At 36.8% G+C, this 25672-nt stretch overlaps 1 protein-coding gene across 6 annotated transcripts in view; it reads left to right on the top strand.

The window, feature by feature from the left end:
- The window catches only part of MGAT5 (alpha-1,6-mannosylglycoprotein 6-beta-N-acetylglucosaminyltransferase), a 137159-nt gene that overhangs the window by 38412 nt on the left and 73075 nt on the right, over window positions 1-25672 (top strand). The window contains exon 2 of one of the 6 annotated variants that reach the window (XM_087920333.1): window positions 8013-8113. The exons of the other annotated variants lie outside the window; for them this stretch is intronic. The gene's annotated coding sequence lies outside the window, so the exon portion shown is untranslated. The remainder of the gene's footprint in view (window positions 1-8012; window positions 8114-25672) is intronic. 6 annotated transcript variants of the gene reach the window in all.

The raw sequence follows: 25672 nt of genomic DNA, 5'->3' as shown, positions 1-25672 counted from the left end.
TACTTGTCACAAGCTCTGCCAGTACCCAGTGGAATAACAGCTCATTCCACTAGGAGCGCGGCTACTTCGGCAGCTTGGGCCACCCAGGCCCCCATCACTGATATATGCCGGGCTGCCACCTGGGCTTCCCCGTCTCCCTTCATTAGGCATTACAAGATCGACATATTTGCCTTGGCGGAGGCCTGGTTTGGCAGACGAGTCCTACAGTGGGTCTTCAAGGACCTGGAGGGGCTTCCGAACCAGACGGAGTCCCTCCCGTAGGACAGCCAAGCTTTGGTATGACCCACTCTGGATGCTCCTCGCAGCTCGATGGAGAATGGGCGTTGGTTCTTACCTGACATGCCCCTTCTCGGCGAGCTGCGAGGAGCATCCAGCCCCACCATAATTTCACCGTCTGGTGGGGAATCTTGTTTTGGCCAATGACCCATTAGTAGTTAGGATGAGAACATGGTTTTTCCTTCTCGTCTTCGCAAAACTGGGGAACGCTACAGAGGAGTCACATGGAGGAGGAGGAGCGTTCCTCAATTCAAGCTCAGCCTGTGAGAGAAGAGACTGAAGCACCTCCCACTCTGGATGCTCCTCGCAGCTCGCCGAGAAGGGGCGTGTCAGGTAAGAACCAACGCCCATTCTGTTACTTCCCTTTCATAGTAGGGCTATTTTTCAAAAAAAGCCGGGTTATATGTTTATGCAGATGTGCATGTTTACACAAGAATATATTTGGAGTCTGCTGAATAAATTATCTTTCAGTTCTTTGCCACTGTAAAATAAACTTTATAGATGATTAAAGATTATTTTGTTTTATGACATCAGTCTGGTCAAGATAAGAGAGCTGGGCTTTCCACTAACCTTCACCTTGAAAGCAGAAATTACATTTTCGTGCAAAACTTGTTATCCATTTAGTATCTTTTTGTATAAGTCATTAATGCTTAGATACAGAACCAGTTCCTGTAAGTTACTGAGACATGTTATCATATAAATCTTAATATTCATATTTATTGGGAGAAAGTTATAAAGTCGACCATTTGTAAAAGGTGACATCAGTAGCTTATTTAACTACTGATTACTGCTTTGAAAAATATAGAAGCAGATTTCTTAAAATTCTTCAAACACCTATAAATCTGTTTTTCATTGGAAGGCGTTTTAGTAAAAATTGAATAAAAAGATGTATTTTTTTACATTTGTGAGTAATGCTGTTCTATTACGACTTCTCTTCTTTTTTAAAAAAATATTGAAGACCATTAGGTCTTTGTGCAAGGCTACATGTTTTGCTGGTGCTGTATTCCTGATAAATTCTAATATTGCACCAGTGGAAGCTGCTGACAAAGAGATATTTTCTATAATGGTCTATGTACCTGCAGGGTGAAATCGCTCTTCTGCTAGTGGGGATACATAGAAATGAACAGGACCGGGCTATAAATGTTAAATGAGGTTGCAGAATTTTGCACTTAAGGAAGCAGAAGCTCTGTTATATTCTGTTAATGGACTGTTCTTTGGCCTGAGAGGAGCTGAAAATAAATGTAAACTTCTTGTTAAGTGCTCGTTGAATCAATACATTTGACATTTGTTCAGAACATCTCTGCAGACAGTAGAAGTAGTATACGGAGGGCAAGATGAGATTAGAGGTTCTGATCAATAGTATCTGGAAGGAATTGAATGAAGCAACCTAAGTATGGGTAGAAAGTGTCCAAATCTCCACTATGAAATGTTTGGCTGTTGTGGGTACCTTTGGGGGTTCTTTTTGTTGTATTTTTTCTGATAGCTTTGCATATTGCTTTGCATATTGAGTGCTATTTTCCTGTTTAACATTTTTATTGAGTTATAAAATATTGTAAAATACAAAATACAAAAGTAAATAGAAAAGCAGTGCGGGAGAAAGGTGAAGAGAAGTGAGGAAGGATAAGAAAAGAAAAAGAAATATTGACTTCTGACTCTCTCTGTTGCAGTAAAATCAGGCATTAACATCAAATCATAATTTTTTGTGTTTTCATAATAATATGAACAAGCCATTCCTGTAAAGATCTATCAATCTACTGTAAAACACAAAATCAGAGTTTTATTCTTTTCCACATCAAGTTCAGAAGCATGTAGAAACAAAAGTACTTATGTTCTTTTTTTAAATCAAAGTAGTCAATTCACCTATGAGCTGTTCAGAGCATCCAGTAGTGGGAAGTGCTTCAGTCTCTGCACGTCTAGGCTGGACTTAATTTCTGGAACGCTCCTCCTCCTCCATGGGACTCGTCCCTAGTGTTCCCCAGTTTTGGCTCAGCCGCGTGAGGGATAGGCAGTGCTTGTGATTCTTCCTTGACCGAAACAGGAAAATTCCTTTCTTTACTAGCAGGTTTGAAAATTGATTAGTTTGTCTTTAGAACTCTTTAGCCTTCTAATTGCATTACGATCTCTCGACATTGGCTCTTTAATATCAGGCAGTCGGAGATCGCTCGCATTACAGGGAAGTGCTGATTCGTGCCCCAAAGCGGAGGGAGGCTTCGGCGCTGCTCCGCACCCCCTCCCCACAACCGCTCTTTTTACCCCTGCCATTCTGACAGATAGCTGCAGAGTTTCTTTCATCTGAACAGCAGTGTGAGCTCTTTGCTCACAACGCAGTCATATCACTTTCCTTCCCCCCTCTGAACGCCACCTGGGGGTGGAAGATTCAAATGCTTAGTGCCTTCCACCCTTCCCCGCCGTTTAGCTTTATAGGAAGAGCCCTTGGAGGCTACTCCTTCACACGGCAGGAGTTTGCTGCTGGGGAGCGCGCCAAAAAAGTTAACGGCCGGAGGCCATTTTTTCTTACAAAGACCTCATGGCCACGCTGGCTGTATTTCATTTTGTGCTGTTTGACATACTTTCTGTCCCGAGCAGAGGCTTCTCTTAGGAACACTTGGGATCATTATACCCTCGTCTTGCTTTTTCTACATTCGAGGCTATTCCTACATTTAAATTGTTGGCTTAACCCTCACAGCCCAATCAACCCAGCAGCACAACAGCGAGCACCTAGGCCTGTGTCTGCCTGTGCAGGGAAGCTGTTGAAGGCCTCTACCTTTATCGATTTGGGCCTTTAGGCGTACTCAATTTGGCTGTTTAGTTTTCAACATTTTAGCCTCGTGCTATTTAATTGATATTCATATACATATAGCAACATATATTAGTGATTATATTATTATTATTATTATTATTATTATTATTATTATTATTATTATTCGGTATATTTTAATATCAATAAAATATTACTGAGATACGACTCATTATAGATAGGTATTAAAAAGAGAGAGAAAAGAGTGGAATAAAAACATCAGGACAACCGGTCTGTCCTTAGATCAGGCCCCTCAGCGTGCCAACCGCCTTCACAGTATTGCATTGAATGATAAGCATACTGTAATTCCTTCAATTGAAATGGCACACGGTAGCAGCTCTCAGATCTCATCCTTGAAGGTCAAAGCCAAATCACAGCACAAATCTAAGCAGGCTAAAGGGAATTCTAAAGCTTCAGAAAGGGATGTCAACATGCGCCATAAAGCATTAGAAAAGCAGATAGATAAGCGCACACGGGAGGTGCACAGGGCCTCACAGGACTTTCCCTCCTCCAGTCCAAATGTGTCTACCTCTTCCCACCTTCCTCCTCCCCTAGATCTCTCCCTCTTATCCAGGCGCAGCTTGGCTCCCCAAAGCCAACAGGCCCAGTTACCTGGAACACCAACCACGCAAAGGGCTACCGAAGCTACATTCACTCCAACGGCTGCTGGTCTTCGACAGGACGACATTCTTCCAGAGGAAGTTCCAAAGAGGATGAAGGCCTGGATGGAGCTGGCAATCTGCCAGGGAATCACAGCAGGTCTTCAACATGCAGTTCTGACAAGGGAACCTCCTGTAACCGCTGATTATGATTCCCAATTGCTGAGATCGTTGACCAGGTCAACGATACCCAGGTACCTTTACAAGGGGAAGTGCCCTTCCAAGGGCCGACTGAGGAGGAGGAAGAGGAGGAGGAAGAAGTGGATCAAATTGATCAAATGGAACAGATTGAATCAGGATCAATACATGACAGTGAGCCCCTGTCGGAAGCAGACCCCTTAGAAAGGGGGATGTCTGAGGATGAGGGCCTTGTTCCCGATCAACTTGTATTTACAGGCTTATTCCACCCACAACTTTTCAGACCTCTCTTAAAGCAAAAAACATTGTACACCTGAACAAGTCGACCCCTTCTACCACTCCAGCTCCTTCAGAAGAGGGACCAGAAGATCCTCCTTCTTTACCCTTTCTTCTCTCAGATGGCTCCGCCTCTTACGGGAACATGTCCCTAATTCCAACATTAGAGCACACCAAGATATTGCTAAATTTATAGCAGCCGCTGAATTCTCAGCTGACGCAACTTATCATGCAGTCAAGTTTTCAGCCAGGGCCATTACTTCACATGTCACAGCGCAACGCTTACTATGGTTAAAACATTGGCAAGCCGGCTTTAAGCACAAATGCATACTGGCTTCATCTCCTATTGTGGGAGACAGACTGTTTGGCCCTTCCCTTGATCCGCTACTAATTGAAACCCGAAACAAAAAGAAAATTCCCTTTTTCGGAAGGCAGATTCTAGAAACCCTCAGTCCTTTCGGAGGGGATCCTTTCGGCCCTTTTACCAGGGACCCTTTTCACCCAGATACCAGAGACGCCCATCATTCAGACCAAGGCAGCAGCCAGAGAGGTCCGAGTTCGGGGATAGGAGCAGAAAGGGTGGCCAATCCAAGAGATCCTTTCAAGGAGCAGGAAACAGGTCTTTTCGGCGTCCAAGATAACTCCCTGGACCCGACTCCCATTGGCAGATGCCTTAAATTATTCACTGACCAATGGGACTCCTCAACGTCTGATTCCTGGGTCAGAGACACGATCAGATTTGGTCTTGCGCTGGAGTTTCAATCCACTCCCCCAGATTTTTCATGTCATGCCCTCTCTCCAGAGATCCGGTTAAACGTAATCTCATGGAAACAGCTATCCAACATCTACTGGACATACAAGCCATCCAACCAGTAGCCACCAACCAACGAGGACGGGGTTTCTATTCACATCTTTTTGTTGTTCCCAAAAGTTCGAGGTGGTGGAGAGCAATATTAGATCTGAAACGTCTCAACCGTTTCTTAGTATATCACAAGTTTAAAATGCACACTCTGCAATCTATCTTACTTGGCATCAGAAAAGGTGACGTCCTTATGTCTATAGATCTGACGGAGGCGTACCTACATATTGCTATTTGGCTTTCCCACTATAAATTTCTGAGATTCTGTTATAATAACCACCATTTCGAATACGTGGCCCTTTCTTTTGGACTAGCTTCTGCCCCTAGGACCTTCACGAAGGTTCTCGCAGCTCTAGCTGCTCAACTCCATGATATCCCTGTACTACTCCAATGTTACTTTGATGACATCTTAATTTTGTCATCTTCCAATCATCAAGCAGTCAGAGATACTCAGAACACATTACAATCCCTACAACAACACGGGTTCTCAATAAATTGGAAGAAGAGTCATTTAACACCATCGACTCGGTTAATGCATCTGGGGGCGGTCATAGATATGGTGGAAGGCAAAGTTTACCTGTCACCAGATAGACTAAATAGCATTCAGCAATTAGTTAAGGAAATCAGGGGTCTTAAGAGGGTGTCCCTATCTAAACTATCAAAATTGTTAGGCAAGATGATCTCATGTATATCATCCCTTGGGCCCAGCTCCACACTAGATTCCTCCAGTGTTTCCTGCTCCCGTACCAGTGCTCCGGCCGAAGCAACTCCAAACACAAGGTCAGGGTGCCACCAAAGGTCCTCACATCTCTCCTCTGGTGGACCAGACCAGTCATCAACAGAGGCTGCCCCTTCAAGGAGCCACACAGACTTACCATCACCACCGATGCCAGCCTGTTTGGATGGGGAGCTCATGTTCAATCGCTCACAACCCAAGGCCGCTGGTCTGCCATAGAACAGTCATGCAGCATAAACTGGCTGGAGCTTCGAGCAGTACTCCTGGCTCTCCGCAGCTTCCTTCCACAGGTACGCGATCAACACATACTAATATTGACTGACAATATAACAGCCAAAGCTCACATAAACAAACGGGGGCACACAGTTGAAACACCTCATGCGGGAAGCAGAGAGCTTGTGTCATTGGGCAGAGAACAACTTACTTTCCATCAAAGCAGAACACATTTCGGGCCTGTCGAATACACAGGCAGACTGACTAAGCAGGGCCACGATCGATCAATCGGAGTGGCACCTCCATCCGATCTTGTTTCAAGAGGCGGTCAGGAGATTCGGGCAGCTGGTGGTAGACTTGTTCGCTTCCCCCCTCAACTCTCAGCCCCCCAGATTCATTTTCAGGTACCCCTCACAAGGAGCGGAGACCTTCAATGTGCTCCGCTGCCGTTGGCCCCAGGGTCTTCTGTACACATTCCCACCACTACCTCTGATTCCCCAAGGACATTTAGAAACTGCTGGACAAGAGGGCGGAGCTGCTACTAATAGCTACTTACTGGCCCAGACGGCCATGGTTTGCAGACCTCCGCAGTCTATCCTTATCAACACCATGGATAATTCCGTCGGACAGGGTTTTGCTAACCCAGGGACCCCTTCAACATCCGGACCTTCAGTGGTTGCACCTGACCATCTGGAGGTTGAGCAGAGACATCTGAAGAGCAAAAAGTTTTCCGACAGAATTATCACCACCATCCAAGCTGCCAGATGCCCCTCAACGACTTGCATCTACAATGCCACGTGGTCCAGTTTCTGCAAATGGTGTACTAAGTCTCAAACTGATCCCATCTATCCATCAGTGGCTCAAATCCTAGAGTTTCTACAAGAGGGGCTTGACAAGGGATTATCACTTAATACATTGAAAAGGCAGGTGGTAGCTTTGGCATCGGTTGTCACTTCTGAGGGTCTACTGTCTCTTTCTCATCACCCACGCATACAGAGCTTCCTTCGAGGAGCCACAAATTTACACCTGCCAGCGGTTCACCGTTATCCCACTTGGGACCTTAACAAGGTCCTCGTTGTACTCACTAAGTACTCTTTCAAACCCTTGAAATCGTCAAGTCTCCAATTTCTGACGTACAAAGTCATTTTCCTTCTAGTGATCACTTCCACTCATTGTATTTTGGAACTGGCAGCTTTGTCGATCAGAAAAGACCTTTGTGTCTTCCATTCTGATCGGGTGGTCCTTTGTCCTGATCCTATGTTTATATCCAAAATTAATTTGGCGTTTCACAGGACACAAGAGCTGAGGCTTCCTAACTTTTGTAATGTAATTAATGTAAATTTTAAATACTTCATCCACATATTTTCTCATTGCTCAAGCATCACATTATGATCATCACATGTTGGGTGTGATTTTAAGACAATGTAATTTTAGAATAACAGAACAAAAATTAATGAACAGTAATAATGTCAAGTTACTATAATTCCTTATGTCTCCAAATCAAGTATTTTCCTTGAAATTGTTTTGGATTCAGTTGTAGTGACTTATCTAAGACAATTGTACCATTGATTTTTGTATGCTCAGATGCATTATGCTTAATGAACAGCTTTTTCATTGTAGTATTGATAGCTGAATGGCTGAAAGTTGAAGACTTTCCTTCATAGGAAATAGATTTAAAATAAAGATACCTCTGTAGCTCAAGTGATTTAAGTGCATCTACCTTTGGTTAGAAATTTTTAATGACCAAAAATTTCATTCAAGTTGAACCAAGTTTCTAATGACTTCATGTGCACATCCATGTAGTATTTTTGGCAGGAGTATAGAAGTGGACTTCCATTACCTTCATTGTGAGCATATTTTTTTAAAGTTCTGAGCCTAGCTTGATATTTTGATATTTTCTGGAGATATCTTGATATCTGGAGGTTTCCCTTCCAGGTAGTAATCGGATCCAACTTAGAATGATTTTTTGTCTCAGACCAAGGTTGCTGCCACTTGCTAAAACCAAGGGTTATTTGATAAATCAAGTTTTATATTTCCTTTTTGCTGTTGTGTTCGCAGGAAGCCCTGTGTTTTACAGAATATAATAAGGCATTTGCATGAGGTGAATCATAAATTGAAAATCCAATTGTTTTATGAGCAGCTCTGAGACTAAGTGGGACGTAAGTATTCATGTCCTATCTTCCTTGCAGCAACAATATCAATTAAATGATTGATCCCATGGCCTGTATTCAGATATTTTTATTAACATAATACATGCTTGATCCATTCAGAGAACATAATCTGCCCTCATTCTATTGAATGATGACATCATTGTCCAGAGTGCAACGTGCAAGAATCACAAAAAAATCTGATTAGTTCCCAAGCAGTGATTATAATGCACTGTATATTACTGTGTCACTCTGAATAAGTGGGGTCTCTTGAGTTTCCTTCTTGGAACAGCTCTTGAATGACTCCTAACAAAACAAGTTACTAATTTTCCTCTAGATCATTTGCATCATGTTCTCTTTTTTAAAAGAACACTTCGTTGTTTTCCTCTTTTTTCAATGATCCTTATTTAGAAATTTATTATTTTCTCTCAGAAGTCAAATTGATTTTGCCTTATTGTTGCACATGAAGCAAACACTGGTTGAGTGAAACTTGCATGTGGTGTAACAAAAAGGGGAGGCGAGTTGGTCTTGGTCTTGATTATAATTCTTTCAAATATTTTTTTCATTATCATGTTCGCACAGCAGTAATGCTAGATATTTATGTACCAGTAATTTGAAAGATTTCTAAATATGCTCAGACTTGTCTTCTGTATAATTGCTGTTGATCACATTTGTTTGGTCTCTTAGGTCTTATCTACATGACCCTGCAAAAATTCCTGTAACTGTTTTCTGTTTTCTTCTGCTGCAGTTGTTCCTTATATCTTGTCAACACATGAATAAAGAAGAAAGGGTGATGATAGATACATCTTTGCTGTTAGACAGCATAAGTGGTTCATCAGAAAAAAGGGAAAATCCATAGTAGCCATATGCCCTACTATTTTCCTCCCGCAGTGAAAAAGAGATCACCTAGATGTTATTCAACTTAATTTATAAATGTTGCACGTTGTAGTCTAAAGATTCAGCATATTAGAATTGTACCTCATTTCTGCTTAGACCAATGGCACAGCACCCCCTGAAAAATATCTGGCTGTTCTGGAATCTCATACCAATTTTTCTTTGAAATGCTATTCAAGGCCATTTCTCCCATGCTTTGTTTTCTGCTGGTAGCTGCCCATCATAGCCTTTGTTTCCCAGCTCATGTTTCATACTCACTCAGCTAGCTTCTGAAAATATCTGTGATCAGCAGTGGGGAGGGGGGGATGAAACAAGGAAAAAACGGATTTGGTTTATGCTGTGTTGAATATGGCTTGCAATTCAAACAGATTGTGCAGTGGCAGGACTCCAAAAGTATTCAAAAGTTTTCAAAGAAAAGAAGGGTTATTTTTAAATTATAAAGTTTTATCAACAGATTTCAGCTTAAAAAGTGTTGTTTTCTGAAAAAGGAAATATAGGATTGGAAAGTGTGTTGGAGGTCTTTTGATCCATTCCCCTATCCTGAACATGAATTCCCAGATCATCCCAGACATATGGATGTCCAACCTTTGTTTGAAAATTTGCAGTAATGGAACACCCATTTTTCCAACAGTTAGGCTGTTCATAATATAGGACTGTTGCATTATACAACTATATTGCATTATAAACTCACAGGAAATTACTCCTACTTTTGAATTTGGATCTCTCTGAGTAAAGTTTCTATCAATTGGTTCTTGTACTATTCTCAGACACTACAGAGAAGATGATTGTTTCCCATAATCTCAACATTATATATCTGTTGATGTAACCTAAGATTGCATGAAATTCTTTGTACAATGTTTAATAGTGAAGATCCTTTTGATCAATGAGTCTGCCTTTGGGATTGCTCTTGCTGAGCCAATTATGGCCTGTTTTGTGCCTGTCCACCTGATTTTTCCTACCTAGGTATGGAAACCTACATTTCTCCTCATTGAATTGCATTTTGTTGGGAAAACTTCAGTGTTATGTCTGTCAAGATCCTTTTGAACCTCTTGATCCTGTTTTCTGAATTGTTAGCAACGATGCAAATTTACTGAATATCCCTTCTGTCTCCCTAATTTATATATCAAAATATTGAAGATCACTGGGCTCATGACAGTGGATCTATGGGTACTCCACTATGTATCTCTCTCTATGAATACATAGTCTCCATTAAAGACTGTGTGTGGAGTAGACTTATTCAGGCAACTGTATATAATGGACACCTCAGCCACCTGATTCCAAAGAGTTCATATCTTCTGCTTGGTTAGGTATGGCACACTCCTACAACAGTTTATTGTTGTTATTTCTTTTTCCTTTAATATTCTCTAAGATGTTTTCAGCAGCATTTTTACCCTTGTCACTTATTTCCTTATGCATAATATAATTTCCCTCTTCATCTTTTATTGTTTCTTTTGAACAATTTATACCCTTCCAACAATATACTATGTTTCATTCCATTCTATTAGATTTCAGAATGTTATATTTGCTTTCCCAGACTAGGACTTTGAGCTAACTTATTTGTGTATATTATTTAACTATTTCTATGTCTCTTATGTCAGAATGTTCTTCGTGTATGTTATAATGTCTTAGCATTGGTGTACAGGAATCTGAACCCTTTAGTATAGACTTCTTAATTTCCCACCTGTATCTCCTACTATATTTCTGAGCACTCCTTTCCTTATTACCATTTCTTTTCTTGTTGTAAGGTTTGTTGTTTCAGGTTTATGCTTTGAGTGTGGTTCTGGGTATTAGTCTTTTTCCAGATTTACTTTAAAACCAGCTAGATAACCTGAGCAAGATTCCTTACTAATTCATTCTTCCCAATCTTAGCAAGGTACAAGTGTATCTTTCACCAGAAGCCCTTCCTGTAGAGCAGGATTGTCAAACTCCCGGCCCAAAGGCTGGATGCATCATGCTCTAGCCACGCCCATGCCCGGTTTAACAAAGAGGAAAAAAGTTCCAGTACATCACGTGACACTGCCGTGACAACGTGTGTTTGACATCCCTGCTGTAGAGAGTATAGACCAAGGTCCCAGGAATCCAAAGATTTTATGGCAACCTGAGCCAGTGGGTGACATTCAGAATCCTTTGCTCCTTTATTGGGCCATGACCTTCAGTTGGAAGTATGGACAAAAACACTACTTGTGCTCCAAACTATTTTCCCTCTATATCCTCATAGTCCTTTGGTATAATTTCTAGTCTTTTTCCTGGTAGTGGCCTTTGTTCCTGCATTAAGCAGATAAGAGAGATGGTGGTCAGTAGATTTGATTAGTCAGGTCAATTTCTCTATCACATACTGGATCTTCACATTTTCCACACACTTCCCTTGCAATCATGTCTGCTGTGGAAATTGCTGACTCTATTCCTCTCAGAACTGAGTCACATATACTAGTCAACACCACCCTTTTTTTCTTTTTGGGACAGTAGTTGGATCCCAGGGTTTTTTCTTCTTCTTCTGGTGAAGCGTTTTTGCTTCACCAGAAGTCTAGGAATCATCCTTCTGGGACAGAACCTGAAATTGATTGCGTTGATAGTGGGCCTGATTCCTTTGTTGAAGCCCTTTCTGCCTTTCTCCAAATCTATCCCAGAAATTGGTGAAATTCCTGTAAAATAAAAGTCTTTGTAAATGGAAAAGTAATTGAGATTTAACTGAAAATATAGATTAGTTACACTTTTAGAAAAGACCGGAGCAAGTTAAAATAAGTTGTCATCGCCAAATGTTTAGACTGAATTTGGCATTTTTCCACCTATTTAGTCATTTTCAAAGACCTGGGATAAGTGGACATTATTTGATGCTATTAAAGGTATCATCACAGGATATAAGTTGTTCCAAGTAAAGCTGCCTTTTGCAATTGACTGATGGTGATTTTGTCAGTGCTCAGTTCATGCTGTTCAAGTGATGCTCCAGATGTTTGGGGATAGCACTCAAGATGCCTCTCACCATTGCTACTATCTTTGCTTTCCCAATTATTATTATAAATTTAAATGCAACCTGTTCCCAGCAACTCTGGGAAGTTTAAAATTAATTGCTTGTAAAATAAAACATCTATGTGGTTGCTAAAAGATTTGATGGTGCATACTCAATGAACTGTGCACAAATTCTGATAGAAGTCAATCTGGTGTAATACAGCGTCTGGTGCTATATCCCAGCATGCATTGAATCAGTGTATTTGCATATAATCGGAAAACAGAATGTCTACATTTATATGAATTTGTGGTAAAGAAGTCTTTTCAATAAACAACGAGTCACGCGCTAGCTATGTCCACCCCTGGTATAGCGAAGGGAGGTGGGGAAAGTCGTGATATATCATGTGACGCTGAGGGTTTGGCACCCCTGGTCTAGTGGTTATGGCACTAGGCTAGAAAGTTGGAGACGGTGCGTTCTAGTTCTGCCTTAGCCATGAAAGCCAACTCTTAACCCAACTCACCTCACAAGGTTCTTGATGTGGGGAAAATAGGAAGAAGGAGTATTAGTTATATTTGCTGTTTTAAATTATTTATAGAAATAATAAAGGTAGGGTACAAATAAATAGATAAAATTTGCTTTCTAGCTATGAAGTCTTATTTTGTAACAGGGAGTTAGTTGCCTTTGTCCTAATATTTAGTTTTTTTCTTTGTGTATTTATAAGGAATTCAATTCTAAAGAGGTAACACTACATATAACTTTGCATAACCAATTGATAATCTAGTAGCTTTAGTATACTAAAAACATTTCATACGGGACAAAGTATTCCTTCAAAATGATTTAAACAGGTTACTATTTCAGTTTTTCTCCAGGGAGTGTTCTTAACTGTGTTTTTTATTATAGTCTTTCTGCAGTTGATAGTCAAGCTAGAAGATTGTAAAATCTAAAAGGCACCAACATGGGAAAAAATTACTTAAATGCACATATTCTTCTTAACCATTTATCATCATAACAACTACAGGTTTATGTCATACAACTGAACAGACAATACTATTGGTTGCAGAATGTTCAGGAAAAAAACATCAATTTGTATTAAACGAAGAACATAAATCTTTCAAAAGAAGACCACGTAAGGACACTATATTTAGCATAGAACTTCAGTTGTAACGTACTTAAATTATAAAGATTAGTGGTGACATTTTTTTTATTTTTTGAAAACAGTAATGTAAGAAACTAAGAAGATTTTTCTGTTGAATCATTTCTAATTACACCAGTTTGATGTGCTACAGTGGTTAAGAGGCTTACCTAGAAATCTGGAGACTCTGAGTTCAAATCCTGTTGTAGGCATGAATGTTGGCTAGATAACCTTGGGCCAATCACACACGCTTAGCCAAACCCACCTCACAGAGTTGTAGTTGCAGAGAAAATAGGAGAAAGGCAGAAGTATTATGCAAGTTTGTGACCTTGAGTTATTTATAAAAATAATAAAAATGGGGTAAAATCTGAGAAATAAATACCATTTTGGGCTCATCTGTAAATTAAAATAATAAGCCCATTTAGAACGTTAGTATGTTTAAAACCTGATTCATTTGTATCTCTAGAAAAATCGGTATATCTTTGTCATTTTGTGATTGTGATTGAGTCATTTTGTTATATAAATGAAAACATGTTTATAGTTAATATCTGACAGAGAAGATAGGTTAATGCTAAATTTGAATTTAGCTTGCTTTCTGCTTTTTTCTCTGATCCCAGATCATTCCAAATTATGTGTGTATGCTAACAATATCTTAACAATATTAGCAATTTATATTACTGTAGTTCTGTAATGTTCTCATTAGAAGGGCTGCTATTTGTGGGTAATAATTCTTCAATAAGCAGAAGAATCAATCACCATAGACTATTTTGTTTAGAATTCATTATTACTCTTTTGTCTGATTTGCAATGTGAGACTTCTGGATTAAAGACAACTGCAGAAAGGAATACAAACAGCACCATTTTATGAAAAGTGACTAATCAGTGACATGAATAAAAAGAGAAGTATGCTATTCTAAGAGTTCTCAATAATTTGAGTTTTCTAAGAATTCTCTACAATAACAAATCTTTATAAATAAAAAATAAATAAACTAAAATCTGAATGGTTTGCTCAGTCTGGCAAACAGTGCCATAGATGATGACACTCTTGTTGAGTGCAGGATCTGATGATGTTTCTAACACTTAATTATTCAAATAATATTAGGAAGGCAATAAACAGGACAAGTTCAATGCTGCATACTATTCACATTTCCAGCATGGAGTAATTAATACAAGTAATTGATACTTCTGTTGAATTTTACCTAAAGCTACCCTTCATAAGTGTCCCTGATACAATTTATTGTTGAAATCTCAAACTACATGGTGGTTATAAAACACAATACACAAAGCAGAATTCCTAATTAAAACTAAATAAAATTATAATTCAGGTAGTCAGATATGGTTGTAAGTTGAAGACTACCTGTACAACATGTTAAAGCTAGTTATTCTCAAAATGTGGTCTGAGTACCCATTGGTCTGCTATGGGTTTCCTAGTTAATAACCCAGAATCTGTTTAGCACCCCATCCAATATCTGTGTTGTCACGGATAACAGCTTAAATGCTGTTTAGCTCCTACCTTATGCCTCAAAGATTGAAAATTGATTTCCTGATATGGGAACAGAACAGCTACTGTATGTCCCTCATTAATATGAGAAGTTCATATTCAGAAATATATATTGAAGAACATTTTTGATTTGCATTTTGTGCTTATAATTATTGATATTATTTTGAGTAACCAAAATAATTTTAAGTAGTAAATAAATGCTTAATCATTATTTATATACAAAAATGTTTTTAAGGGTGGGAAAGCATATATAAATAAATTTTGAACTCTGAACTCCTAAGTTCTTAAAACATCGGCATGGATATTTGTTTAATTGGTAGTCTCTACGTTATTTTTAGTGCTCAGTGATCCATAATTGAAGAAAGGCTCTTCTAAACTGGATGTGGGCGTGGCCAGCACATGACACATCCGGCCAGTGGGCTGTGAGTTTGACAGCCCTGAGTTAGAGCTTTCAACAATGGATCAAGAGTTTGTCTCAGCTACATCCCACTTTAGGAGCCAATCACAAATATTTTCCCTACTCCAGGATTGCACGGTAATTGCACAGTATGAGGTACAATATTTGCCTACCAATTTCTTTTTCCAAGTTACCATAATAAGATTTACTCAACAATAATCTAGGACAGAGGATGGGGTGGGCAGCTATGGCCCCTTCACAATCTGTAGAGTTCAACTCCAGCTCCAAGATGGCTGGCTCAGGAATTCTGAGAGTTGAAGTCCACAAGGTTGTAAAGGGTCCACCCCAATCTAGGAAGTTAGCAGGTTTCTTAAAATGTAATGGTAATTGTATGTGGGTTGTATCAAATATTGAGAATGAATCTGTCTTCGTTCTTAGATATCCATGAAGGGCTCTCTGTGGAAGATGCAGACTTTTACTTAAACATTATTTTCCTTAAACTGTTATTCTATTGTATATCCAGTTTATGAGTTACATTCTTATCCTATTTCCAAATTTCTTCCCTATAAAGAAACTGCAGAATTTTGTCCTTAAATATTTTGGAATTTCTGGATATATAATGCCCACTGAAATTGAGCAATTGTTAAAATGCCAGGTGCATCTTCAACCATGATTCCTTGAAAAAGACACCCAAGTATTCAAACAAATAACATTGTTTTTATGTGCTATATATTATTAGAGAATCTTTTGTTTGCTTCTGCTGTGATCACTCTTTTGGTTTTATTGTAGTTCTCGTGAACTACATATTAATGAGAGTGAAAATGTTGATATCTTTGTGTAAGCATGTTTTCGTGAAATGTATAATTCTGTGATAGCTGTCTGCATGGATTTTGTTTGAAAAAACAATAAATTCCCTGTTCATTCAGTTACTTCAATTGCTAATAAGGAAAATAGATAATCTGTAGCAAAATTTACAGGATTTTATACTGTATAATCCCTGGAATCTCGGTCTTTCTGGTATTAGTAGAAAATATATTTCTGTAAAATAAACGGATGACATTCTTAACAATATATTGTTTTAGTTTAACTCAAAGCATTGCCCTTGACTTTAATTATTGTTTCAAATTTAAAAGTAAAAGTAAATTTAAAAGTACAATGCACATTCTAGTGGAGCCATAATACCATTTTAGGGACTGATGTTATTGTTAGGTACCAATTAAAATCTATTTCAGAAATAGATTCTTGAGCTGAATGAATCACTACCTAAGGTAATTTAAATAAGGCTTAAAGAGGGAAATGAACTGTAGAAAAAGAAATTTTACTGGAGAAAGCTTATTGATGAAAATTAAGTGGAAAGATGAGGAAAAATTGAAAGTGCCCTGTGAATCAATATTAGCATTATTTATGCATGCTAGTGGTTTAATGGATATAGTAATGCTGATGCTCCTCACAAAACCAATTTTTATGAAAAGGAAATAGATGTTAGCTGTTGTCATTAAATTTTTAACCCTGTTTGTTCAGTAAGTTCCTTTACTACATGAAATGGATCTTAACTGAGGGAACTTTATCATTATTGTAGCTTAATATTTATGATCTCACCTTCTCTAGTTATGAGTTTTTAGAACAATGTCCCATCCTGGTATTGATGAGAATTAAGATATAGTTAACCAGTTACAGGAAGTGTCTTATTGTGGAATCCAAAGGTCCTTCTTTTACCTGACCTTATATTTCTCCTTTTCCATATTACTTATGTCCGTTCTTCCTATCTGACCATATGAAACAGTATCCATAATATCACTGGGTTGGTTTTTTGTGTGTGTAATAGGTTCTTTATTTTGATAAAGCTTTGCTTTCATGAAATAGTTTCACAGAGCAAGAGAACTGGATAATTTTTCAGCTTTGGGCAAGATTCACGCAGAATGGAGAGTGAAAGCTGCATGCTTTGTTCACATTGAGATTTGTCCTCTAATATTGTGCTACTTATCTTCACTATGACCTGATTGTGTCAGCTTCCCAGAAGCTATTGTTGTTGGTAAAATGGCAACAGCTATGCAATGTTAATGAGACAGGAAAATGGACCTGATTTCCTATTGCAACTTCAGCAGACTATTTATCAGCATTGTTTTTACATTTTTAAGAGAACATTTTTGATGCATCGTAAGAGAAAAGCAAGCAAGCAGATATGTACAGAGAAAAGTGACTAATTAGCATATGAGATTTCAGAATGTATTGATTGCTAATGCAAATCAATAGTGAATCTTTCTGCCAAAATTCTGAATAGATTCATGATTCTGAATGGTCATATATGCATTTTTTTAGTTTTCAGATATTTGTTATCAGGTTATGAAGAAACTGGATATAGTTATTGCAGCTTTAGGCCTCATACATACAACTCTGCACCACCAATGATTTTTTAAAATTTATTAAATATCTATATCCTTCTTCAGGAGAAATTAATGCTTTTGTCACATAGTTGGAAATATTGAATTATAACTAAGTTATCTCTAATAAGGGTATCATAGGAGATAAGATTGTATTTTACCTGTGTCTGTATTATCACTGCTGATGACAAATGAACTTTCTTTACCCATGGTAACTCTTTCTGATTATAGATTAGTATTCTGGTATTTTGTTGTTCCAAACAGGAAGGTTTTAGACTTCACAGTTAAGAAATAATTTACAGACACAATACTGTGTTGAAATCTATTTCAGTACAATGGCAATTCAAGCTAAAACATGCAAAATGTTTTACATATAAATTTCCCTAATCTGCTTCATTGATCTAGATCAGAGTTCTCAACCTTTTCTTCACCACAAACCCTCTTTAAATACTTTTTGTGGTGACGAACCCCCAAGACCTAACTCATGATTTAAATCATAACATTTCTTCAAGCCTTTGTGGGCCTCCTGTGATAACATCGCAATTCCCCAGGGGTCCGTGGACCACAGGTTGAGAATTACTAATCTAGAACATAGATCTAAATTATTTGAGTTATAGAACAACACATCGGGATATGGAGGAAGGCAGGTTTCAAGGATTATATGAGAGAAAGAAGAGATAGCTCTGATTCTCTTACAACTCCAACAAAAAGATTCTTTGGAGAACCATCTCATAGCTGATTGGCTAGTTGCTAATGTACATTATATATTAAATGTCTTCAGTTCCTGTGTTGGAAAATTAATTTCTTAGTATGGACTATTTACAACATGTTGACAAATTACAGTTCACAGCATTGCAAGCCTCATGTCCTGTAGAGAGAGATGACACAAATAAATAGTTCCATTTTTGGATAGCCAAGGGCTCTTCACAATGAACTTAATATTGCCATCTGATTGGTATTTTTATTTTCAAGTCATCCATAATCTTTTAGCATTGAATTCTTCCTGGGGCTATTTTGAAACTTTGAGCTATCATCTTCTCTCTAAAATATGGAAATTTTCCATGTTTATTTCAAATGTGCATTTTAAAAATTCCTGTGCTCATTTCAGTAAAGATAAACCAAACAAACAGTTAAACAGTGTCCTTTTCTTGACTATGCTGTTACCTGTTATTTAGCATGGGTATTTCATCTTTACCCTAATTGACAAGCTTGCCCATTAGGATAGAGGCACTATGTTTATAGATTGAAAAAAGGGAGAATAATTTTAAATAAAAGTTAGTGGTATTGAACACTGTTCAATTTTGAATGAAAACTCTAAATTAATCATTACGGGAAGGTAGTTTAGAGAAGATATTTTATTCCGGTGCTAATGTATAATTTGGCAAGATAGTTATGAACCTAAACTCAAGAGCATGGGTGTCAAAGTTGCGGTGTCACATTGCCATCACATGATATTTTGAGACATTTTTTTCCTTTGCAGAGCTGGGGTGGGTGTGGCATACACATGACGCTGTTTGACACCCCTGCTCTAGAGGGTAAACAAGAACTACATAAGAATAACTTTCCTGAATTTTTTGACAACTCCCATCCAGATACCCCTGTACACAAAGCCAGGGAGAGTAAGTGCCAGAATCTCAGCAGTGGTTGACAATACTTCACATCCGTTTTATTCTGCGTGTTGGAAAATATACTCAAGGGAACAAATTCCTTTTTTTTTTTTAGCAGAAATACACTTCACCTGTCTTAAGGGAATCAGATTTTTTTTTCTCTTTCTCTCAATTTCCCCTCAGGCAATAGGCATTTTAAAAAATAAATTTAAAACTGCAAACATAGGAGAAATAGAAAAACAAAAAGGATTAAAGGAAAAGCAAACAACCAAAAAACAATAAACAGAAAAATATATGAAGAAGCAACTTTCAATCTTCTTTGCAGCAGCTACAAACATAGCAATTACCATCTCCGTTATCCCATATTGCATATCATAGGTAAAAAGGTAAACATACCTTTTTAATCAATAAATCCCAAAATCAGCAGTTCATTTTTATTCACTTACAGCAAGAATTCTATAAAGTGTTTCCAGTGTTTTGTAAAATTAACTGTAATTCCTTCCTTGATCAAACAAGTCAATTTAGCTATTTCTGGAAACTCAGCCATCTTCTAAATCCATTTCTCTTCTGTAATCTTCCATCATTGTGTGTATAATAACCTTACCACAGTTACCATATATAAAACCAATTGTCTATCAGCGTTTCCTAGTTGAGTGTCCATAAATCCTAATAAGAAAAGTTCCAATTTCATGTGAATGTTAATTTTTAAAACTCTCTGCATGTATTTATATCCAGTATCTTTTCATATTTTTACAAGTCCATTTTAAAATGTCCCTTCATGTTTTTCACATTTCCAACAGGGATCAAAAGTACCTTTATACATCTTCGACAATTTCTCTAGCATTATATACCAATGATACATAATTTTTTTAAAAAATCTCTTTTAAATTATAGGGCAATGTGAATTTCAGACCTTTAAACAACATTTTTCCCATTGTGAATATTACAACCAAAATTCTTACAATCAAAACACTACTTAACTTTTTCTTTAGTTTCATATTTCAACAAAAGTTTATACAGTTTAGCAATCACTAAATTCATTTTCAAATTCTGTTTTATCATATTCTGTTCCTGGTACTTTTTAATCTATACTAAAAGTTTATTTTAACTGTGCGTATGCGAACTAAATCTCTTTATATTCAGTTGTTTTCCTGACTTTCCCTGTTTTCCTATGCTAGTAAATCTTTATATGTTAACCATTTGTCTTTATCTGCTCCTTCTCCATAAAACGCTTCTTGAACTGAAGCCAATAAAGGTATTTGGGAGCATAGCCTGGGTTTGTATTTGTTCCATAATCATTGTACTATGCATTCCTAATATAATTATAATATAGCGTTCCTAATATAATTGCTATATTTTCTTTAATTTTATCATACCATCAATAACCAGGTCAGCCAAACTATGACCTTCTAAATCTAAAAGTCTTTTATTTCTTAATAACATCTGTTCTTTTGGCCAAACTGCAGGGAGGAAAATACAATTTAAAATTGCGTAATCCTAGCCCTCCTCTTCCCTTTACATCTTGGAGGATCTTATAATTAACCCTTTTTTAATCCTATAAATCCTGGTTATTATTATTTTTGTTTTTCTTTTTTGCCATTGTTTAAATGGTGCAGCAGTTCTGAAAACAAGTATTGTCTTAAATAAGAACATTCTAGATAACTCATTCATTTTTAACATAGCATTTTTTCTCAACGACAATTATAATTTTTCCATCTTAATAAATAATTCTTATTTTTATCCCATACTTTACTATTAGCTAAGATTTTCACTTTTTCTCAAAATGAAAACTAGTTTTCACAGACAATTTTTTTTGGTCTTCCACCTTAATGTTCTTTGTCAGTAATTTTGTTTATCCTTATTAATTTTAAATACATTAAATTATCTTAGTTTTTCCATTAATACACCTATTAATTATATATTAAATTATATATTATATACTAAAGAGTCTCCAAAACAAAAACTAAGTTCTTGGCAAATGTCCTTAGTTTTTTAACTTTCTGCTTAAGTAATTGTTTCATCTTATCAGTGGTGGTATTCGACCGGTTCTGCCCGGTTCTGGAGAGCTGGTAGCGGCAATGAGCAGTGGAGACCGAACCGGTTCTCTTCGCTGCTCTGTGGTTGGCCCACCTGCCTGCCTGGGCTCCCATACTCATTTTTATGGCCAGAATTCAAATCGCACCTGCTTTGCGTGGCACAGAATAGTGCCGTGCGGCAGCTGCTGCAGCAACCAGCATCGTGCAGGCTTGCAGGAGGCAAGTTAGAACTCCTCTGCGCCTGCGCAAAGTGCGTATTTGGTGCATGCATGTACGCAAAGTGTGCACGCACTCAAAACGCGGCCACCAAGCCACGCCCACCGAACCGGTGGCAACTTTAGTTGAATATCACCAATGCATCTTATGTTTTTATTAAAAACTTCAAGAACCAGAATGAATAACAACAGAGAAAGTGGACATCCCTTCCTTGTTCCTTTCTGGCTTGGTCAATTCACCATTCATAATTATTTATGCTTTTTGTAGTACATATTGATTTCACAATAAAGTAATAAAGTTGTCTCCAAAATCCATACCTTCCGAACTTGTAAAAGAAAAAAACAGTTTAAATTGTCAAAGGCTTTCTCTGCATCAAGAAATGTAAAGGAAGACTTCCAGTTTGGGTCTCTTCAGCGACAGACCGAAATCCGCAATCGTGCACAGTACCCTGAATCTAAAAGTAGCTAGAGGGATACTTCTGAAAGAAGACTTTTAAGCAGTGAAGGAGAGAGAAAAGGAGGTTAAAAACCCCTTTTTTTACCTTTATATTGACAATTACAAATGGTATGCAAAGAAATTTATATTAATCTATTTTGACACTAATAGGCAACCTTAAGCTGAAATCTAAGTGTCAAAAGGAGAATAAAGATTTTTTGGGTCATTTTAAAGCCCTAAAAAGGAGAAGAGTAGAGGTAAAAGGGTGGGTCTTGGAATAATGGAAAAATGGAGTGCCACCTGGAAAAATAAAGAGGATTAACAGTGAAACTTTGAAAAGACTCCCGAGGATACACTGTAACTGAAACCTTATTAAAAGATACAGTAATCCACAGAAAGGAAAAGGAAAGGAAAGAAACAAGAAGGAACAGTCTGGGATCATTTGGTGATATAAAAAAAAGTTTTTGGCATTTTTTTCTTTCTTTTTCTGTTTTTACTTAAAGTCAGTCGAGTGGTTGTTCAAAAGTGTTTAAAATGCCATCACTCCTGGAGGAATTGAAGATGAGTCTTTAAAAACAGAAGATGCAGAAAGGGGAGGAAGATCCTTTGGCTTCGTATTTGAATTTTTTGAAATGGAGACCCTGAACTGTGAAAAGCAAAAGGAAAAGCTTCAAGAGCAAGAAGAAGGGCGGGACAAAGAAGATGCCATTTTCAATGATCAAATAATGCAAAGTGTGGTAATAAGGGGAAAAAGAGGGAAAGGGGTTAAAAGTTTGAGATCAAAGGGAACAGCCAAAAGGAAAAATAGTCTGAAAAAGAAGTATAACAGCAAGGAGAAGCAGAAAAGAAAACTACAGAAGGGAAAATTAGAGAGAGAAGGGTATTAAAAAAGGGATGAGAAAAAGGGGGGAAAGGTAGAAAGGGAAAGAACTTATGAGGGACAAAAACAGGAAATAAAGAAAAAGGGGAAACGTTCTAGGATTAAAACTATTTGCTCAGCTAGAAAACACAGAGACAATGGCTAAATTAAGTTAAAAGTGAGGATTCTGCAAAGGTACAAAAGGTAGTGATGTGACAGTAGAATACTGTAATGAGTTAGAAATGAAATAAGTAAATAATCTATGAGATAAAACTTATGTAATGGTATATCACATTTCTTTTCAATATTTTATCAATCTTTAGAAACAATTACAATGTTTCCCTCTCTTCTTTATTATTGCATTTATTAATGCAATAATAAAGAAGAGAGGGAAACATTGTAATTGTTTCTAAAGATTGATAAAATATTGAAAAGAAATGTGAAAGATTTACAGGGAAATTTATACCAGTTATTAGAATGAATCTGAATAATTATTTTGCTTATTAATAGTAAATAATTTATAAGATAAAACTGTATGACTATCCAATGGTATGCTTATTAACAGTTAAGTAATAATGAAGAAGGGAGGGAGACATTTCAATTGTCCTCAAAGGTTGATAGATATTGAAAAAAACGTGAAAGATTTACAAGGTTCATACCAATACTAGAATGATTTTGAATAACTATTTTGTTTACTAATGTATGTAGCTATGTGTGTGTGTGTGTGTGTGTGTATCTATCTATCTATCTATCTATCTATCTATATACATATATTGTTTTTGCTATGTTTTTAGAATTTTTCTTTTTGCATTTTCAAGGGGAAGTACCAAGCAGAGTCTGAATGATGAGATCTACATGATATAAAATAGATATTAGAAATTGGACTGTTATAATTTTAGAATGCACAAATTCAATGTTTAATGAGATTTCATATGATAATAACAATAAGATTTAAAGGTGTTGCCCTTCGATTGGCAATCATAGGGGGAATTTTGCTTCTTAAGAATGTTGGAAGAGAACATATGAAATTGTAAACAAGACAGACGAAAGTATAAGTACAATGAATACAAAGATATAGAAATTTAGGTAAAAGAAATACAATTGAATAAGAAGAAAATGAGATAACCATAAAAGAAAATTAAGAAAAGTAAAGCGAGAAATAGTGAGAAGTTGGAAAAAGAGTAATAAGATATGAAGTTGAATATATAAGATGAATATGCATATGAAATTGTGTCTGTATGGAAATGTGATAACCCGGAACGATGCTGTACTCAAATAAGATGTTTTATTTGTTTTGTTAAAATTCAATAAAACTTTATTTAAAAAATAGAAATGTAAAGGAAGTTTGTTTTTCATGGTGTTATTCCAGGTATTCTAATACATTAAGAACATTTCTAATATAGGTAGTCATCTTCTTACAACAGTTCATTAGTGACTGTTCAAAGTTACAGCAGCACTGAAAGAACTAGGTTCACTTTTAACATGTTACAAATTTAACAACTGCAGTGATTCACTTAAATGTGGTGAGAAAAGTCATAAAATGTGGCAAACCTCAAAAACTATCTCACTTAACAACATACAATTTGGGCTCAATTGTGGTTGTAAGTTGAAGATTCCCTGTAGTATCTCTTAATTGTCTCTTAGGTTAAAAAAACAAAGGGAAGTCTTCATGATTAAAATTTTGTAAAACATTTTTTATATGAAACAAAAAAATCCATCTGGATCAGGGACTCTAAATTTGTTCACCTTTCTTTAAATAACAAATTTTCCTTCTTAATAGATCATTTTGGTGCATCTATTAACTTTAATAAATTTTGTTTCTTTAAATATTCATTTGCCCTTATGTTAAATCCATTTTTTTCTTTTTCTTTCTCAGGCTAAAAGCCAGTCATTTCCCTGGTTTATTTGCTGACTCAAAGTTCCTGTTTTCTGACAAAATTCAATTTTATTTCCATTTTTCTCTCCATTAACATAGAAAGTTGACAGTGCAGGAGTTTATTTTTTTCTCCCTAGAGATCTCATTTGTGTGCCCTTCTTTATCTTTATATCATTTAGAATCTTTCACCTATTTTCTGGTTCAGTTTATTGTTCTGCTGAATAAATTGTCCTCTTATCAATTCTGTGCTGGCATCCCATTCCATTTTAATATCAGTAATTTTGCTGAGGTTAGTCTCTTTTTTCAAAAAAAGATTCTTTTTCCATTACGGTACTCTCTTAAATCAAGCTGTAGTCATATTTCATTGGTATCCACCTCCAACTTCTATTTTTCTTCTTGTATATTAAAGTCACTGAATTATGGTCACAGAAAGTCTTTGGCAATATTTCAACTTTCAACAAGTGGCCAACTTTTGGAAATTCAAAACATGTCTATCTTGGAAAAAGAACTATGTCTTTGTGAAAGATAAGTACACTATTTAGAGTCATCATTTTTATATATATCAATTCATTCAAGATTATCCATCATTTCAAAGAATATTTTGGTAGCTTGCCTTGCATAATTTTAATTCCTTTGGTTAATGTTCGAGCTTGCTGTGGGCAGACTACTTCATTACAATCTCTCATTAGGCACCAATTTTTATATGAGAGGTCCATTAATTTTCCCATACATCCATTGAAAAATTCAGATTTATTTTTATTGGAGCATAAATCCACTAAAGGATCTATCTTTAATTAATCTCCACTCCCATATATCTGCCTTGATCATCACATAATATCATTTTTGGTTGCAAATGGGGATTTATGTAGGAAACAACTTTTTTTAACTTAAAGCAGCTGAGCTCCTCTCCCAAGTTTTCACTAATAAAATATTTTTTAATTTTTTCTTAGATGCATTTCTTGCAAACAAATTGCATCCAAATTTAATTCCTTCAAATAATAAAATGTCTTCTTTTCTGAGAGGTGTTTGCCCCCATATATTTTCCAAGTTAGGAATTTGATATCCATGTTTATTGTATACATTTCAAAAAGTCTTATTTGTGGCATCTAATGTAGTATCTTCCTCAACTTCTGGAGACGCACATGAGCTAACATGGATACCAGTGAGAATAATACATTATTTTCAGAAATCATTTTTTTTAATAGTTGCAATTTTCCCAGCCAACGTCCAGCAAGCACAGTGAATAATGGGAACTGGATTCACTTAATGCCCACATGATTCGCTTAACTGC

This window comes from Pseudonaja textilis, chromosome 1, assembly GCF_049901715.1.
Source record: "Pseudonaja textilis isolate UNSWEBS1 chromosome 1, rPseTex1.2, whole genome shotgun sequence".
Classification (NCBI taxonomy): domain Eukaryota; kingdom Metazoa; phylum Chordata; class Lepidosauria; order Squamata; family Elapidae; genus Pseudonaja; species Pseudonaja textilis.
The sequence above is the reverse complement of the archived record's forward strand: the minus strand, read 5'-3'. Positions and strand labels throughout refer to the sequence as shown.